Source organism: Gracilinanus agilis, chromosome 4 (assembly GCF_016433145.1).
Source record: "Gracilinanus agilis isolate LMUSP501 chromosome 4, AgileGrace, whole genome shotgun sequence".
Lineage (NCBI taxonomy): Eukaryota > Metazoa > Chordata > Mammalia > Didelphimorphia > Didelphidae > Gracilinanus > Gracilinanus agilis.
In genome coordinates, this window is record NC_058133.1 from 413139841 (window position 1) to 413156833 (window position 16993).

Below are 16993 nucleotides of genomic sequence, written 5' to 3' on the forward strand. Positions count from 1 at the left end.
CCAGTAGATTTTGCTCCAGCCTTTTTTTTTTTAACCCTATATATATATCTACCTGCCTCATGTGTGTTTCTTGTTGACAACATATGGTAGGATTTTGGTTTCTAATCCACTCTGCTATTTGCTTCCATTTTATGGGAGAGTTCATCCCATTCACATTCAGAGTTACAATTATCAACTGTATATTCCCAGACATTTTGATTTCCTCTCTTTGTCCTGCCCTTTCTTCTTTCACTATTCCTTCTACACCAGTGTTTTGTTTTTGGTCAGTCTCCCTAATCCACTTGCTTATTTTGCTTCCTTTCTCCCTCCTCCCCTTCTTATTCCCCCCTTATTTTCTTTTAGGGTCTTTTTTTAAGCTAACACCCCCCACACACACACACACTCTCCCTCTCCAGTATAATTTCCCTCCCTACCAGTCCATATGTTACCCTTCTATTTTTCTATAGGGCAGGAATCAATTCTCTGCCCCAATGGATCTCATTGTTCTTCTGTCCCTGAGTTAATTTCAGTGCACATAAGAATAAAGTATTTCCTGTCTCCAACCTCTTTACACTTCCAGTGTATAGGTCTTCTTCCCTGTTTCCACCATGCATTTCTAACTACCCTGATGGATAATAACAATCTTTAAGAGTTACCAATATCATCTTTTCTTATAGGAATATAAATCATTTGAACATATTGGGTCCCTTAAAGAAAAGAAACACTCCCTTAATTACCTTTTGGTGATTTTCTTGATTTCTGTGTTAGGGCAGCAAATTCTCTGTTTAAGTATGTTTTTTTCCTTATGAATGCTTGGAAGTCTTCAATTTTATTAAATCAACCTACTTTCCTCTGCAAGAATATAGTCAGTTTTGCTGGGTAGTTGATTCTTGCTTTCTGGAATATTGTATTCCATGCCTTCCAGTCCTTCAGTGTAGATGCAGCCAGATCCTATGTTATCCTAACTGTGGTTCCCTGGCGTCTGAATGACTTCTTCTTAGCAGCTTGTATTATTTTTTCCTTGGTCTGGTTGTTCTTGAATTTGGCTATAATATTCCTTGGAGTTGTCAGTTGTGGATTAAATGTAGCAGGTGATCTGTGGATTCTTTCAATCTCCACTTTTCCCTCTTGTTGTAGGATGTTGGGGCAGTTTTCTTGGATATTTTCCTGTAGGATAATGTCCAGACTTTTTCTTTTGTCATGATGTTCTGGTAGTCCAATAATTCTTAAATTGTCTCTCCAAGATCTGTTTTTAAGATCTGAGGTTTTGGTAATGAGGGGTTTCATATTTTCCTCAAATTTTTCATTCTTTTGGTTTTGTTCTATATATTCTTGCTGCCTTATGAAGTCCTTTGCTTCTAGTTGTTGAATTCTAATTTTTAAAGATTGAATTTTATTCCTGGCTTTTTAGTCATCCTCCTTCTGGTCTGATTTTCTTTTTGATTATCATTCACCTTCTTTGCTTTGTTTTCAAGCTGGTCAATTTTTCCTTTCAAGACACTATTTTCTCATTTTAGATCATGTATTTCCTTTTTCCAATTGTCTTCAGTCTCTCTCGATTATTTTTTAAGATCTTGAGTTAATTGAATTTTGAGTCCTCCCAATGCCTGTGTCCATTTCACTGGAATTTCTTTGGTTTTGCTTGCAGTGCCTTGCTTTTCTTTTATTTCATTTGCTCTTAGTTCACTTCCTGAAAAGAAGCTGTTAATTGTCATTTCTTTTTTCTTTTTCTGTTGTTTACTCATATTTTTTCCTTCTTTCTCTCCTGTGCCCAGTACCATATTGTTTTGATGACCACAGTTTAAGATCTGGTACTGCTAGGCCACCTTCCTTCACATTTTTTTTTCATTATTTCCCTTGATATTCTTGATCTTTTGTTCTTCCAAATGAATTTTGTTATAGTTTTTTCTAATTCAGTAAAAAAGTTTCTTGATAGTTTGATAGGTATGGCACTAAATAAGTAGATTAATTTGGGTAGGATGGTCATTTTTATTATGTTAACTCATCCTACCCATGAGCAAATAATGTTTTTCCAATTGTTAGATCTAGTTTTAATTGTGTGGAAAGTTTTGTAGTTGTGTTCGTATAATTCCTGTGTTTGTTGGTTTACTTGTTGATATGGTCAATTATGTGAATGGTTTTCCTAATATTGAACCATTCTTGCATTTCTTTTTAAGATTTTTGCTTCTATATTCATTAAGGAGATTGGTCTGTAGTTTTCTTTTTCTGTTTTTGGTCTGCCTTGCTTTGGAATCATATTAGTGTCATAAAAGGAATTTGGTAGAACTCCTTTGCTTATTATATGAAATAGTTTGCATATAGTTGTTCTTTGAAAGTTTGATAGAATTCACTTTTGTATCCATCTGGTCCTGGGGATTTTTTCCTTAGATAGTTCTTTGATGGCTTGTTCAATTTCTTTTTCTGATATGGGATTATTTAAGTATTCTATTTCTTCTACTGTTAACCTAGGCAATTTATATTTTTGTAAATATTCATCCTTATCCCCTAGATTGCAATATTTACTGCCATATAATTGGGCAAAATAGTTTTTAATGATTGCCTTGATTTCCTCTTCATTAGAGGTGAGGTCTCTCTTTTCATCTTTGATACTGTTAATTTGGTTTTCTTTCCTTTTTAAAATTAGATTGACCAGTACTTTGTCAATTTTATTTTTTTCAAAGTACCAGCTTCTAGCGTTATTTATTAATTCAATAGTCTTCTAGTATTATTTATTAATTCAATAGTTCTTTTACTTTTGATTTTATTAATTTCTCCTTTAATTTTTGTGACCTATAATTTAGTTTTCATCTGGGGATTTTTAATTTGTTCACCTTCTAGTTTTTCGATTTGTATGCCCAATTCATTGATCTCTGCTCTCTCTAGTTTGTTAATATATGCACTCAAGTATATAAATTTCCCTCTGAGTACTGCTTTGTTTGAATCCCACATAGTTTGGTAGGATGTCTCATCATTGTCTTTCTCTTCAATGAAATTATTTATTGTTTCTATGATTTGTTCTTTAACTGATGTTGGAGAATCATATTATTTAATTTCCAATTAATTTTTGATTTGCCTATCCATATGCCCTTACTAATTATTGTTCTTATTGCATTATTATCTGAAAAGGTTACATTTATTATTTCTTCTCTTTTGCATTTGTTTGCCATGTTTCTATGCCCCAGTACATGGTCAGTCTTTATGAATGTTCCATGTGCTGCTGAAAAGAAATTGTATTTCTTTTTGTCCCTATTTATTTTTCTTCACATATCTATTAATTCTAATTTTTCTAGGGCTTTATTTACCTCTCTTACCTCTTCCTTATTTATTTTTTGGTTTGATTTATCTAGATCAGATAGAAGAAGGATCAGGTCTCACACTAGTATAGTTTTACTATTTCCTCCTTGAACTCTGCCAGTTTCTCCTTTAGAAATTTGGATGCTATACCATTTGGTGCATACATGGTGAGTGCTGATTTCCTCATTGTCTATACTGCCTTTCATCAGGATGAAATTTTCTTCCCAATCTCTTTTAATCAGATCTATTTTTACTTTGGCTTTGTTAGGTATCACAATTGCAACTCCTGTCTTCTTTTTCACATTTGAAGCCTAATAGATTTTGCTCCAGCCTTTGATCTTTACCCTGTGTTATGTCCACCTGCCTCATGTGTGTTTCTTGTAGACAACATCTGGTAGGATTTTGTTTTCTAATCTACTCTATTTGCTTTCGAATATTTTATGGGCGAGTTCCTCCCATTCACATTCAGAATTATGATTGTCAGCTGTGCATTTTCCTACATTTTTATATCCTCTCCTAGTTCTGCCCTTTCTTCTTTCACCATTTCCTTTTAAACCAGTGGTTTGCTTTTAATCAGTCCCCCTTATCCCTCCTTAAGTTTACTTCCTTTTCCACCCCCTCCTTTTTTGTTCCCCTCTTATTATTTTTAAAGCCTATTAAATTCCCTGCCCCCTCTCATTCCTTCCCTTTTTGAACTCCCTGCCCCACTACTCCACCTTGGTTTTTCCCTTCTGACATCCCAATGGATCTAGCTGCTCTTCCCTGTCAGAATTGATTCCACCGAGAGTAAGGTTTGAGTATTTCCTATTAAAGCTCTCTTCCTTTCCTTCTTATAATAGTATTTAGTCATTCCTTCCCATTCCCATGCACCACCTCTTTGTGTGGTATAGATTACCTTGTTTTTCTTATTCCTTCAAGTTTCTCTTGGTATCATCTTCTGTTCTCCCCCATTTCTTTTTTTTTTGCATATCGTTTTAGACCATTTAGTTCTCCAACCTCTGAATATGAATAATTCTTCTAATTACTATAATAGTGAATACAGTTTTTGAGAATTATACACAACGTTTCTCCATATAGAAATACAAATAATTTGATCTTATTGGAGCCCTTAAAGAAGCAAATTTAAAAAAAATTTCTTTCCCCTTTCCTTCTTATTATTTACCTTTTCATATTTCTCTTGGTTTTTGTGGTTGGACATCAAACTTTCTTCTTAGTTCTGGTCCTTTCTTTCAAAATACCCTGGAAGTATATAGTCAGTTTTGATGGGTAGGTGATCCTTGGTTGTAGACCCAATTCTCTTGCCTTTCTGAATATCATATTCCAAGCCTTGTTGTCTTTTTGTGTGGAGGCTGTCAGATCCTGTGTAAACCTGATTGGTGATCCTTAATATCTGAATTGTGTCTTTCTGACTTCTTGTAATATTTTCTCCTTAACTTGGAAATTCTTGAATTTGGTGATTATATTCCTTGGGGTTGTTTTTTGAGGATTTAGTGTAGAAGGTGATCTATGGATTCTTTCAATGTCTATTTTGCCCTCTTATTCAAGAACATCAGGTCAGTTTTCTTGAATAATTTCTTGTAGTACGATGTCAAGATTCCTGTTTATTTCTGATTTTTAGGACGACCAATGATTCTTCTTGACCTGTTTTCTTGGTCTGCCATTTTTCAGTGAGATATTTCATGTTTCCTTCTATTTTGTCATTCTTTTGACTTTGCTTTATTAATTCTTGCTGGCTTCTCTTTGCCCAATTCCAGTCTTTAGAGACTGATTTTCTGCTATAATCTTTTGATTTTCATTTTTGGTTTGATCTATTCTGTTTTTCATGGTTTCCAGCTTTTATAATTTTGGTCTCCAATTTGCTTATAATTTCATTTGATTTTGGGGCATCTTTCTCCAATTGGGAGTTTCTGTCTTTTAAACTTTTAATTCCTTTTTGAGCTAGTTCCCACTTTTCTTGCCAGATTTCTTCCATCTTTCTCATGATCTCAGAATCTTTAGAACTCTTCAATAGCTTGTGACCAATTTTCATTTTTTGATTATGTTTGGATGTATTTACTTGTTTGTCCTTGTCCTCTGCTGTCTGCTCTGTGGTCTGGATTTTTTCTCCCTAAAAATTTTCTAGTGTCATTGCCTTTCTCTTGTTCTTTCTGGTGGTTGAATATTCTTGGATATTAATAGCCATCACTATGCTGGTTTTTCCTTCTTAGCCAGAAGTCTGAGTGAGGAGGGCAGGCTCTCTGTGTATGGAGCCCTTTTTGCCTGAGGCTACTTTACAAGTCTTAATGTGGCTTCTACTGTCCGCGAGGGTTCTAATGTGTGCCATCCCTCTCCACTCTATCTCAGTGCCCAAGGTCCTCATTCTTTAGGCTCATGGGGTCTCAAGTCTAGCTGTTCTCAGGATCAAGCCCCTAGTGTTCCCAGTCCACTGCCAAGAACTCAGATATTGCCCCATGCTTGCTCCTCTGCCCGAGGCTCCTTTTCAAGTCTTAGAGCACTGCTTCCACTGTTTGTTACTTTTCAGCTATAACTCCACTCCCACGGTCTGAGCTCTTTAGTTTCTTGGGGTCTCAAAACTTGCTGCTCTCAGGGGCAAGCCCCTGGTGGTTCCAGTTAGCTGCCAAGAACTTAGGGATTGCCTGGCCCCAACTCGCTCTAATTCTGGTGAGGTGGCTCTGCCTCTGGCACTGTGGGTGGTATGGTAGAGAGTTGATCAGTTCGCATTTTAGTGGGAACTATTTCACTCCCTAAAAGAGTGGAAATGCCCAAATCCCACATAGCTTTAATGCTGCACCCTATTGTGGGGTCCCTTTTGTTCATCTGGATTTTTTTTTTCTTTTTGAAGTATCATGTATGCGTTGGTGGTGAGGAGAGTTTAGAGCCCTGCTTCTACTCTGCAGCCATCTTAACCTGGAACTCTTTTCTGACTTATATTATTGGTTAGTTTAAAGCAAATTTCTGTCCCCCTTAAAAATAGTATAGCAGTTAACCAACTTTTCTCCTTCTTTAAAAACAAAACAAAGCAACCCTTACCTTCTACCTTAAAATCAGTACGATATATTGGTTCCAAGGCAGAAGAATGATAAGGGCTAGGCAATGGGGGTTAAGTGACTTGCCCAGGGTCACACAGCTAGAAAGTGTCTGAGGCCAGATTTGAACCTAGGACCTTCTGTCTCTAGGCCTGGTTCTCCATCCACTGAGCCACCCGGCTGCCCCTTCTCCTTCATTTTTAATGGTTTATTGATGCTTTTTTGTTTTGTGTTAAAATGGCCTATCTTTCATTGAACTTGCCCCCTGTGACAAAAAACACAAACTCCTTTCCCACTTATTGTGGAGATCTCTTTATCATCTCTGATAAGGACAGTCTAGTTGATAAGGAAATAAGGACAGGACAAGGGAAATGTCTTTTACTTCATGCTTCCAGCTCTGGCTCCAGGAGCATGGAGTTTATTATATATATTTCAAGACTCATTTCACACAAAAGAACCGCCCCCCCCCCCGAAATTTTGCAGATGCGCAGAAGTTACAAATTATGTCACATCAAAACACAAAACATTGGCTTCAGAATAGACCAAGGCCAAGGCTGAATTTTGACTAGGTTCTTATCAGAAAGCCAAGTTGGGGAGTATCTTGGCCTTGGCTATAACAGGCAGCAGCATTCCTTGCTATGTTAACAGTGTTAACCCTTTAAATTCAGGTTTGATAGGAACTTAAAGCTTTTCAATAAGATCATAACACTTTTCAAGAAGAAATTACAAGGATCACAAAAGGGTTCAAAAGAGGAGTCTCAGATTTTTATCTAGTCTCTTATTGGCTTCCCACAACTTATTACTGAGGAAAGAAATATATAGTCTGTTCTCTAGAGCCAAGGATGGCTACTACAATTAATGTTAGGGCCCCTTGTAATGTTTTCTTTAGATTTTTGTAGTTGTTTGGAAATTTTGTATTTCTGTTTTTGGCTTATTCTACTTTATTAGTGCTTATGTCTTATTTCTGAATTTTTCATTTCTCACTTATTGACAGAACTGTATTCCATTACATTCTTATGTCATTTGTCCATCCATCCTCTACTCTTTGGCCTTTGCTTCCCAGGTTTTGGGTCTGTATTCTTAGTACTTAATATACAAAGAATATTATATGTGAAATCAAGAGCCTACATTTATAGTACTTGATTTCAAAAGTATATCATAAATGCAACTTCCTTTCGAAGCTCTTCTGTGTGTTTCTCTTAGAAATTGTACACAGACCCACTTCATCCTTTAATTTTTTTGTGTGTGTGGGGCAACATTTTTAGTAGCTCTCTTTTTCTCCTTACAATCCTTTTCTCAAATGGAAAAGGCAAAATAAGTTTCCAAATTTCCCGCATTCAAAAATGTATATCATTCTACACCTTGATTTTATCACTGTTGGTAGATAGACACATTCTTCATCAAAATCTGGAATCCTGTTTTATAATTGAATTGATAATTAAGTCTTCGAAAGTTTTTTTTCTTACTAGAGGGTATAAGGTATTCCTTTTCTCATTTATAAAGGAAATTAACTGAGACCCAGAGAAGTGAAATAAACTGGTTGCTTCTTTGTCGTGGAGGTAGTGTCAAGAACCTAGGTCTCTCTGTACTTCCAGCCTTGCATTTTTGCTAGTAAGACTATCTACTTCCCTAATGCTTTACACTATAATCTTCTTTTTCTTTACATTTTATTTATTTAATTAGTTTTGAATGTTTTTCCATGGTTACATGATTCATACTCCTTTCCCCTTCTTAACCTCCCCCATTCTATAGCCAATAAGCAATTCAACTGAATTTCACATGCATCATCAATCCAGACCTATTTCCATAGTATTAATATTTTCAGTAGATTGATCATTTAGAATCTACATCCTCAATCATATCCCCATCAAACCATGTGATTAAGGAAATGTTTTTCTTCTGTGTTTCTCCTCCCACAGTTCTTTCTCTTGATATGGATGGAGTTCTTTCCCATAAGTCCCTCAGAATTGTCCTGTACACTATACACCTCTTAAAGGTGCTCAAACTTGTATTAGGCTGTTTTCTTACCCAAACCCCTTTTTGGCTAGGGCAGTGATGGGCAAACTTTTTAAAGAGGGGGCCAAAGGAAAGGAAATGCTCATCTGTCAGTCTGTTTTTAAGGCAACTCTTTCAAAGTTTCATTGTATTATAACCTACTTGTTGTATTTGTAAGATTAGGAATAATGTCGTGTGGCTGGATAGAAAATTTCAGGGGGCTGCAGTTTGCCTATCACTGGGCTAGGGCATTGCTCCTTTGCTGAGCCTGTGCTCGAACTCTGCACTCCTCCCCTCCCCCCCCCATTCTCCAGCTGTGCCTTCCATCCTTGTCGGTATACTTGTGCCAGTGTAAGTCATCCATATGAATATAATTAGATGTATCCTGATTTTCTAGGCTGTTGATAATTTTTTGATATCCTGACTTGTGTAGTCATCATTTCTAGGTTTGGATTTCTAAAAGTTTGATAGAAGTATCATCTCTACCTTTATCCAAGTTACGATAAAATTTAAAACAACACAGGGTCAGATACAAATAAATGTTGCTCCAAGTTGACATCAATTCATTCTTTTTGAGGTTTGGCTGTTTTTGTGGGCCAGGATAGTTAATTGTAGACTGTGTTGACTCCCCTCATTCCCACAATTCTAACATACACTGTTATGTGCTAGGAAATTGTGTTAGCCCTGGGTATGTTTTTGTTAACTTGGCCTCTAGGTGAAGAGATCTAGTACTTGCTGTAATCTCTTTTTTGAAAGAACATAAAAATAGTTTTCAGGACTTTGGCTAGGGAACTTCTGGGATGCTTGATTTATCTCTTTGGCTTGGGACAAATATTCACCCCAAGTGTAGAGATAGAAGGAGGGAAGGGTTTTGTGGAGATAAGACCTGTTTTGAAACAATTGCCTTATCTATTCTGGGGTGCCTTCCCCTATTCCCACCCATAAGTTTTGTCCTACCCAAAAGGTACTCCAGGGTACAAATAAGGAAGTCAGGAGTACAATCATCAGTGCCCTAAGATAATTGCTCCCTAAATTTAGATTGAGGGGGAAAGGGGAGGCATTGTCTTTCAGGAAGAATACTAGATTTGGATTTAGAGAATCTGCATGACTTTGTGCAAATCACTTTATGGATTTTGCAGAGAGAGAGAAGTGGGGAAAGGCGACACCACACTGTGCAAGGTCTCCTGTGGAGTTCATTCTCCAAGTTCCTGCATTTGTGTGTATTTGTTTTTTAAACCCATACCTTTTGTCTTGGAACTAATGTTGGTTCTTAGGCAAGAATGGTGGGCCTAGGCCCAAGGATCACACAGCAAGTATTTTTGAGGATTTGAACCCAGGACCTTTCATCTCTAGGTTTGGCTCTTAATCCACTGATTCACCTAGCTGCCTCCTCCTGTATTGCTTTATTTTAGTCACTTGGAATTGAATAACAGGATCCAAAAGATCTTAGCACATTAGAGCTTTGCGATGAATTAATTCATGAGGATAGTTATAATGTAAAGTCATTACATACTGAAACATATAGAAAGAGAGATATAGATGGATAAAATATCTGAAAAATAGCCAGTGGTGTTTTATTGGATATCAGAAATGTATCACATCAGAATAATCTTGGTCTATATTAAGAGAGTCATATATAACTTATCTCCCAGGAATTAAGGAGATGATAGTTCTTATGTATTCTGTGTTAGATTGGAGTATTATGCTTAGTTCTCTTGCTATATTTCACATTACAATATAGTACAAACTAAATTGATAAGCTAGAGAGAATCAGAGTAGGGTAACCAGAAAATGCTGTCTCCTTTATTATCTGTTTATCATTAGATATTTGGTATTGAGAAATACATTTTAGTTTTTATAATGACAGGTCGAAAGAAATTGTAGCTTTATGCTTCATTTTCACTACTCCAAATGATCTGAACCCAAGTTTACAATATTAGGAAAGATAATTTATCAAGTCCTGTTGAGAAAATAATAATCAAAAGCTTACTGAAACAAATTGTTAAATTTAAGACGTAATCATTTTTATTTGTCCAGTTTATTTGAAGTAGGTTTTAAAGCACATAGCAAGGTAGTGGAGAGGCAAAGCTAAAGAATAGACCATCTTCTTGGTGGTCTCCTTCCACTTCAGAATGGTGGGGGATATAGGCAGAAGGCGCCATGCCCAGATTCATTTTATCTTTTAGATGTTGACACTTATTGGTGCTGAATCATATCAGTATTTACATTCTCTGAATGATATAAGGAGAGGGGCCAGTAAAGGGAATGTGGAGTTGGTTTAATATGCTCCCAAAGACAAAAATCACTATTTGATGGAGTCTTTGGGAATCTCTTTTGGGAATAGTGCTACCCTGCCTCCTCATTTTTTTTTCAGAAAGGACATCACTTTGCAGGCAGGAAGATAGAGAAATTCAGTGAAGACCTTCCAAAGCAAATCAAGTACTGTGATTTCTTTAGTGAATTTTCTATAGAGAGGGACATAGGAAAAAGAGAATTAAAAAGTGTTGGGAATCAGGGCTCTACAAGTAGGAAATAAAAAGACCAAAAAAACTTATTGAATATGCAAAAGCCAGACAGCTTTCTAACACTTAGATTGAATAGGTTTTTCAAGGATAAAACAGTCAGCAGGTGTTAAAAGCCCTGAATAACAAAAAATGTGATTGATGGGATTTAGTGAATATCCAGTTGGAAAGTAAGAGAAAAATAAAAAATTAGATGATGTGCTATTAAGGTCCAACATGACTTAAAATTTAAATGAACGTTGATGCTAAATCTATTCAATTCAGCAACCAATTATTTTAGGTGCTGAAAAAACATGGGAGAAGGAAGGAAATCATTATTTACTCTCAAGCAGTTTATATTTTACTTCAGGGAACAAGTGGACAAATTTACTCTTGAGTTCAACTGATAAGTCAATTTCCCAAAAATGGTTTTAAGCATCCAACACTTGAAAGTCTTGCCAAGAGGAGAGATACAGCAGCTAGATTGAAAATATATGCAACAGTTAAGAATATAAAAATCTAGCATGAGATAATATGTAGTACATAGTATATATATAGTATGCCTACTATATATGTATATATAAAATATATATTATATAGATATAAAATTTTAATGGAGGAAGATTTTATTTGTTTGTTTGATTATTTTTTTTAATTTTATTTTTTAGATAAATTTTTGCCATGGTTACATGATTCAGGTTCTTACTCTCCCCCTTTCCCCCAACTGACGAGTATTTCCACTGGTTTCTTCATGTGTCATCGATCAAGACCTATTTCCATATTATTGATAATTCCACTGGTGTGGTCATTTAGAGTTTACTTCCCCAATCATGTCCACATCAACCCATGTGTTCAAGCAGTTGCTTTTCTTCTGTGTTTCCTCTCCTGTAGTCCTTCCTCTGAATGTGGGTAGCATTCTTTTCCATAAGTCCCTCAGAATTGTCCTGGGTCATTGCATTGCTGCTGGTACAGAGGTCCATTACATTCAATTTTACCACAGTGTATCAGTCTCTGTGTACAATGTTCTTCTGGCTCTGCTCCTTTCACTCTGCATCAATTCCTGGAGGTCTTTCCAGTTCGCCTGGAATTCCAATGGAGGAAGATTTTAGAAGATTTAATAGAACTATGTCTTAGCAAGAAGTCTTATAAGGATCTTATAAGGAGAAATGAGTTTCAACCAAACCAGATCATCAGGCTCCTTTCCAGTTATCTTTCAATACAGATAAATTATAGGACAGATTTAAGAAGATCTTTCACTCTATCTCCATTTGTACTCAATTATCATAGTCTCTTATTTTCTGCATAAGAAAGTAAAAGTAGTACTGAGAAAACCAAAGTGGAAAAGATCACCTTTACCTAATGCCATTCTGGAGATGACACCCAGTCTTATGGATCATATTTGAAAAAGGGGGCAAAATAACTAAATATTTTAGTGAAAAATAATGAAATGTACTTTGACAGGAAAAAAATGGTAAAGGAAAAAATTACTCCCTCATGCCCTATGCCTATTTCTCTTCTCAAAATCAGTATAAGATGGTAAATATATATCAGTCATCTTTTCGGAGGGTATAAGGATGGAATTAGGCAGGTTTTAGCAAACCTTTATCCTTCAGGAGATTACATATTTTTAGTTAATTGAAAATTTAGAGAATTCAAGAGTTGACTAGGTAAACCAAAATACTGCTTTAGAGTTTTTTCCAGCAAGGAGTTTCCTATGCATAATATTGCAATATAGACCAAAGTATTTCCTCTAGCTGTGCTCATGTATGTGTACTCATAATAGAGGGTTATGATGATATTCAAAGGACACAAAATAGTGTAATAATAGTGTAACATAAACTAGAAAGTGCAATTTAAATGTTATCTGTTTTGTACACTAGGATTTTAAGAACCTCTAGATATTTGCTGTTTTTCCATTTTCTTTCATTGTCTTCGTATTTTTTTTTTTAATATTTTTAAACCCTTAACTTCTGTGTATTAGTTCCTTGGTGGAAGAGTGGTAAGGGTAGGCAATGGAGGTCAAGTGACTTGCCCAGGGTCACACAGCTGGGAAGTGTCTGAGGTCAGATTTGAACCTAGGACCTCCCGTCTCTAGGCCTGGCTCTTAATCCACTGAGCTACTCGGCTGCCCCCCATTGTCTTAGTATTTTTGTGGTTATAAACCCTAATGTAAACTTTGCTAGAGCTCCTTCCTTCCTCCTTCCTTGCTCCCAACCTCCTTCCGCTTCCCCTTCCATGTTAGAATTTACTAGGTATTTGGTAAGATAAAATGACTTTCCCAGGTTCATATAACTAGGAAGTAAGTATCTGAAGCCTGATTCAAACCTAGGACTGCCTGACTCTCTGTCCACCTAGCTACCTGGTTATTCCTTTTTGTTGTCTTAAAACAAAGGAAAAAAATACTCATGCTATTTCTCTTTTAATTTTTTTTCTTTGCAGGTCAATTTAGAAGGTGAAGAAGACCATGTAAGAAAATGAAGGCTGCTGCTGATTAGACTCAAGACTGAGAACAGAAGATTAGATCTCCCACCTGAAGCCATTCCAAGAGAGCCACTGACAACCCTGAGAAATCAGGAGCTATACTCATCATTCTTTTATGTTTGGATGTTAACATTTCCTCTTTTTGAGATAAATTTCTTTCTTTTTTTTTTTCCACTTGATAACATGTGATGTTTCTGATTTAATGACCTTCATTTTGAACCTTGAGAGGAGCTGGAAACATTTAGTTTCTTATATTCCATATATTAGTTTAAAATGCTTCCGAAACTGGAGTGTAATTCTTTATGTATTTATATGTATATCTTAAATAAACCTTGTTCCGTTTTTATTGTATATATTTTCCTTTACTTACTGGTTAAGGAGATATTCCATAAGGTGTGGACCTACGTGTCTGTCACATGCTAGGGAGTGCCGAGGGCACCTGACTGTGTAAAGGCCGGAGGAGTCCGAGGGCTGCTTCTGGGCGGGGCCTCTGCTCCCCAGGTACCTCCTACCGAGACATCCATTCGGGTTTGTAACCCCATTCATAGCATTACTCTGAAAATGGGGCCTTCTTCATTGGGCACAGAGTGAAAACTGGTGGGAACATTGAAAGTTAGCCTATTGTCGGGTCCAAGATCTAGTGGAAGCCGGCAAGAAGCCTCAGCAAGGCTTAACATTTGCAGGTTTTAGGCCTATCCCTGATTATTTCAAAATGGATGTTTAGACATGAGTGTGCTTAAAGCCTGAGCCAAAAAAAAAATGTTTTTTGATGTTTCTGAAAAGAGAATGCATTGCTTAATTTTTTGGATTCTACTGTTCTTGTATCCCGGACCATCATCCCCATATACACACAGCATGAAATAGGGCAAGTTCTTTAGAAAGTGGTTTTATATATATATATATATATATATATATATATCCACTTGTCCTAACAGTGTTTCTCATTATGTTCACATATACACTTGGTAAACTGTGATTTGACAAGTGATTTAAATAAAATATTTCCTTACGCTTAGGTTTGTTGGTTTTATTAGAATGTAGGAAGCCCGGGACTCTAAATCATTTGGGTCGCTGTATTCTTCCTCTCAGGTAGGCTCGAGTTGCTAAGCTCTGAATGTATCTTGAGGAATCACACCACAGCTGTAAAAGAGCGCCATTTCCCTGAAGTCTGGACTGTATATTTAAAACTTGTGTCAAGTGTCCGTTCTTTCCTTTATGTCTTCACCATTGGCAAACCAGCCACATACTGGACTGTTTGTCATTGGTGCAATCCTACCATCTGGTGGTGATTTCCTGAAAGTGATTCAGTGTTGTAGGGCACAAGAACATCCTCATTTAAGAACTGACTGATGTTTAAAAAGCAAATGGGTTACTCTGAGAAGAAATTTTGAGAAGCCTCATTAAAAAAAAAAGGAATTTAGAAAAATCAATCATTTTGATTATGATCTTTCAAACGCATGGAAACTTCAAACAGTGGAGGCCTTTGCCATAATGTAATTCTCACATATAATGTTTTGTTTTTTATGCTCTGTGTGTAGTGTGTTTTTTTTTTCTTTTCACTTTCCAAGCTACATTCTGTACATTAAATAATTCCCATTTGGAGAACTAAGACCTATAAATCCACTTGGCCTAAAGTCTTTCATGGAGAACCATGCAATTTAAATTTAACGTTAAAATTTTTAATGTTAAAACTGGATATTTCCTTTGCTATTGTGAGCAAGCAAATACATTGTCATTGGTATAGGAAAATTTTCACAAAATGTAGATAAAGTCCCTTTTCTCTCCAATGTAGAGTTTTTAAAATGAGAGGTTATGGTGACTTTCCCAGCATCGGAGGCTATATTCCAGGCAGGACTGGAACCCACATCTTCCTAACTCTGAGGTTATACCTTTATCTACTATTCCACTTACAGAAAATTATATTTTCCTGAATATATTATAATTAGCATTTAGTACAAAGTGTCCTAGGATGAACAGCAAAATTATGTGGCTCATTTTTCTTGAGTAAGTAAATTATACATCATTTACAAATATGATAATACAAAATTATACAAATTTACACATTAACAGAGTATAAAGTAAGTCCTGCTTAGTTACTTAAGCTAAGCAGGACTTTATACATTAACAGTGGCTTTAAAAAAGTCTAGCAAAATTGGAGATATATAAACACACACACACATACACAGATATATATATATATATATATATATATGGAAGCTTGTACTTTAGAAAGTACAACTGTAAATTTGACATTTCCTGTTACTGAGGACTATGAAGTAGTGTCTCCAGATTATTTTTAATGGTACAAATTTGATGTCACTGTAATACAGATAATTTGTTCCAATATATTACCTTGATCTCTGGAACTACAAATATTCAATTGAGGGCTTATTAATTTTAACTTGAGTTTAAGATTTAGGCTTTGCAGATTCTTTCATTCCAAGGCTTTGGTTTATATTTGATTAGTTTTGTTTTTTAGGCTTAGTTTTCATTTATCTAAATAAAATAAAACCAAATGATATCTTATGGGGTTTCTGTATTCATAATTCAATTTAGAATGTTTTTCCTTTCACACAATAATTGCTGATGTGCATTTATGAATTCCTCCTTTTCTTCCACTCAGACTTTAGGTTCTATAGCATTTGGTCTATATGGGGCTATATTTAATAATAGATCATTGGTTCTTAAATTACAAATGATCACTTTTTTGGAAATTTTGAAAATCTCACTCCTATAGGTGATGACAGCTAGGTCTGTGGAGGTTATGATTTGCCCAAAGTGGCAAATAGTATTTATATAACTTTGTATTGAAATTGCAGGCACTGCTAATAGGCAAGTCTTGCCTGGGGTTGGAGAGATAAGATTGATCTAAATGTGATTCTAGGTTTTAGTTGGAAAGGTCTTTAAGCATCACGAGTCCAATTCTCTTGGTTCACAGAGAGGCAGATTGGAGGTCCAGGGACACTTGAGATTTGGCTGTGTTTAGAGCTTCATGTAACATCAAGTCCTCCTTTTGTAGACGGAATAGTAGTAGTGGTACTCGTGTAAATCCTCTAGCGGGTTTTGGGAGTTGTCTCACAGAGGACCTTAGCCAGGTCTGATTCCCAGGTCAGCCCTTCTAACCTGGTGCTTCTGTGAATACCAAGAGCTATCTGGATTGTATATCTCCATAAGAGGTAGAGTAGCCTAGTTTAAGTGGCTTGCCTAGGGTCACAGAACAGATTTGAACCCAGGTTCTCCTGGCTGCAGGTCCAGTACACTCCACTTAGCTGTTTCTCATCCCTGTGTTTTAAAAGGGAGCATGTAGAGCAGGATTTAGGATATGCCCAAAATCATGCAGGAAAATAGTGGCAGAGGGCAGGTCTGTACTCCTTCCTCAATGCTCCGTACTGTTTTTGGTGAAAAAGAGGTCCTCAAAGGAGAAAAAAAATCCCATCTTTATTTTCTTGATAAGCTGAAAGACTGTTAAGCACTGAGTGATTAGCACAAAATGTTGATGCTTTAAAGGTTTAGCTGATATTTATCATGGCTTCAAGCATATTCATTGTGGTTATTTCTCTAGAGCTTGCTTAGAAATGGAAAATATGACTAATGTGTGGTTTCTTCTTACCTAAAAGTAGAACTAAAAACCTCAGCACTGTCAATGACGTCAATGACAAGGATGGCAGAACCCACTCCAAAATGTCCAAAATGTATTCTGAATTGCCTCAGATTTTT

The 16993-nt window shown here is 36.1% G+C and overlaps 1 protein-coding gene across 4 annotated transcripts in view; it reads left to right on the forward strand.

Moving 5' to 3' along the window:
- Nucleotides 1-13627, forward strand: part of AKAP12 (A-kinase anchoring protein 12) — a 153663-nt gene extending 140036 nt beyond the window's left edge. For all 4 annotated transcript variants that reach the window (XM_044671686.1, XM_044671687.1, XM_044671684.1 and 1 more), the window contains one exon: nt 13235-13627. The gene's annotated coding sequence lies outside the window, so the exon portion shown is untranslated. The remainder of the gene's footprint in view (nt 1-13234) is intronic.
- Nucleotides 13628-16993: the final 3366 nt, after the last annotated feature.